This window comes from Arvicola amphibius, chromosome 11, assembly GCF_903992535.2.
Source record: "Arvicola amphibius chromosome 11, mArvAmp1.2, whole genome shotgun sequence".
NCBI classification, from domain to species: Eukaryota; Metazoa; Chordata; class Mammalia; order Rodentia; family Cricetidae; genus Arvicola; species Arvicola amphibius.
The window spans coordinates 63,827,339-63,829,928 of NC_052057.2; the positions used below are offsets into that span (position 1 = coordinate 63,827,339).

The window sequence follows — 2,590 nt, forward strand, 5'->3', positions numbered from 1 at the left end:
CCGTCAATAGCCAGGCGGAACTTGCAAGGATGGAAAGGAAAATGAGGAATCTAGATGTACAGGAGATTCTAGGAGACACCGAAATGAAACAGGAGGCACAGGACAGAAGAGAGGTAACGCCACATGATAGGACGCAGATTAATATAAACAGGCTAATTTAAGTTATAAGAGCTGGTTAGGAACGTGTCTAAGCTACATGCTGAGCTTTCATAATTAATAAGAAGTCTTCCTGTCGTTATGTCTGAGCTGGAAGACCAAAGAAAAGCATTGCTACAGTAGGATACCTTGACTGGGCAGCACCCAGAGCTGACCCTGTTGACAGGCGTAGGTGAGCAGGGCCTGCTGGCCTAAGAGCAGTAGAGCGCCCCTCCCTCGTACCGTGTGCTACCTGGAACAGAAGGGAGAACCCAGAGAGTGGGCCCTGAAATCTGAGGGTGTGAAGAGCAGGACTGGCCTGCTCCTTCCTGTCTGCTACAGTCCTTCAGCGAGCAGGAGCAGCGCTGTAAAGGTCACCTGGGTGGTGACAATGAGATCAGCTGGTACACTGACACCCAGCTACCTCCCAGGCCCGACCAGGATGGGGCAGCCCACTGCAACACCCACTCTTCTAATAAATGCTGGAGCAATGAAGGTGTAGATCTCTGGGACACTAGACAGCAATAAGATATCCCAGAGGATATCACTGAGGCCCCAGAATTGAGGGTGTAGCGGAAGCCCGAGGCCTCAAACCAGACCAATGACTCACTGCAATGAACACAAGTACAGATGCACGGACTAAAGGGTGTACTGTGTGACTCACTGGGTCACACTACAGCTTCCATGCTGAGATTTTGTTTTGTGTTTGGTTTTTACTTTTATTTCTTGTTTGTGGGGGAAGTTGCAAGAGAAGAGGGTGGAAACGAGGGGACAGGTAGATGAATGGGATTGGGATGCATCATGTGAAATCCACATAGAATCAATAAAAGGATAGGAAAAAAAAACCTTGTAACATGTTTTTTAAAGCCATAAAAATGGCAAATTAAAAACTATGACATAAAAAACAAAAGGCATTTTTAATATTTTATTTATACTCTAGTTTGTTCCTATCATTCTCAAAGATATCAATAAATATAACAACGAATAATTTATTTGTGTCTTTATTGATTCAAAATGAATATATCACTTATAATTTTAAAAACTGTGAATAAGAGACAACAGCAGTCACAAAGGTCTTATTTTTTTAAGTGAATAACTTTCAGAATAATCTATAAACAATATTCCATTTTAATTTAACCTTACAATTACTTTTCATTCTATCATACTCGCAAATAATTGTGCAAATAAATAAAAATGAATGGTGCATAGGGAGACCGTAAAAACTATTGCACAACACATCAACATGAGAGTAAGAATGGACCACAGAAACCTGTTAAAATTGTACCGTGTTTCAAATGCGTATTTCAGCAACTTACTGTCTGTAGTGATCTCTGGGCTTTGGAACTGCTTATTTCTAGGTAGTATGCTTTTTAACATTTGCTACTGTAGCAATCAATGACAAACTTGTCTGCTTATTTAAAAATGATTGCTGGGAGGTGGTTATGCATCCGGAGGCAGAGGCAGGTGGATCTCAGTGAGTTCGAGGCCAGCCTGGCCTAAAATTCCTGGACAGCCAGGACTGTTACATAGAGAAACCCTGTCTCTAAAAACAAAAACAAACAAACACACCCATTCCTTAAGTAGAATAAAAGTAGAATTAAAAACACACCTGAAAGAAATAGTGCTCATTCCTAAAGATGAATTAACGAATTAAAAGTTCTTCATATATTTGCAACCGATTTCACAAAAAGGAATTACTAAGATGAAAATCCAGATTGTCTTAGACTTCTAAATTCATTACTATTAATTCAAGCTACTTAGTTTTGAATTTATCAATATGACCAAGGAACAAACAAGAGGGAAAATCTAATAACATGAAAGAATAAGGTGAATGAAATGACAACTCATTACAAGTTTAAAATCCCTTCAGAAATTAAAATAGAAAAAAGAAGTAAATAAATTTCAGAAATGAAATTTGAAGCAATGAATTTCTACATCCATCCTTAATCAGAAACAACAAAGAAGAAAGTAGGAAGCCCATCAATACAAAAAATTACGGGTCCCTTTGTAGGGCAAAGTTCAGACTGCAGAGTCATTCTGCAGGACTATGGGAACACACTGCCAAAGCGGCCTGCCAGTCAGTACTGCTATAGTCTACACTGTAGCTGTGCTTGTGGAAGTCAGCTCTTTAAAACATTTCAGTGCATTTTCTCTGTAATATATGTGGAATTCCAAAAGTAAGCACTAAAGAACATGTGAACAGGAAAAACCAGGTATTCTTTTAATACTTGTAACTATATGAACCATGAGGGACTAAAAAACTAAAAATCAGCTTCGCCTGCATGCTCAGAATTAATGAGTACCACAATTATTATTGGTTGAGCAGGGTGCTTTGTTTTAAAATGTATTAATTTCCTACAAACACACATACACAGAGATAAAATTTTCAAACAAAATTTTACAGAAAAAACTGTACCTTAAATAATTATATGTAATATAATTATGTGTAATACTG

At 38.3% G+C, this 2,590-nt stretch overlaps 1 protein-coding gene across 2 annotated transcripts in view; it reads right to left on the minus strand.

The window, feature by feature from the left end:
* Positions 1 to 1,122: 1,122 nt before the first annotated feature.
* The window catches only part of Zc2hc1a (zinc finger C2HC-type containing 1A), a 38,653-nt gene continuing 37,185 nt past the window's right edge, over positions 1,123 to 2,590 (minus strand). For both annotated transcript variants that reach the window (XM_038347567.1, XM_038347568.1), the window contains one exon: positions 1,123 to 2,590. This exon is cut by the window's right edge and continues 1,021 nt beyond it. The gene's annotated coding sequence lies outside the window, so the exon portion shown is untranslated.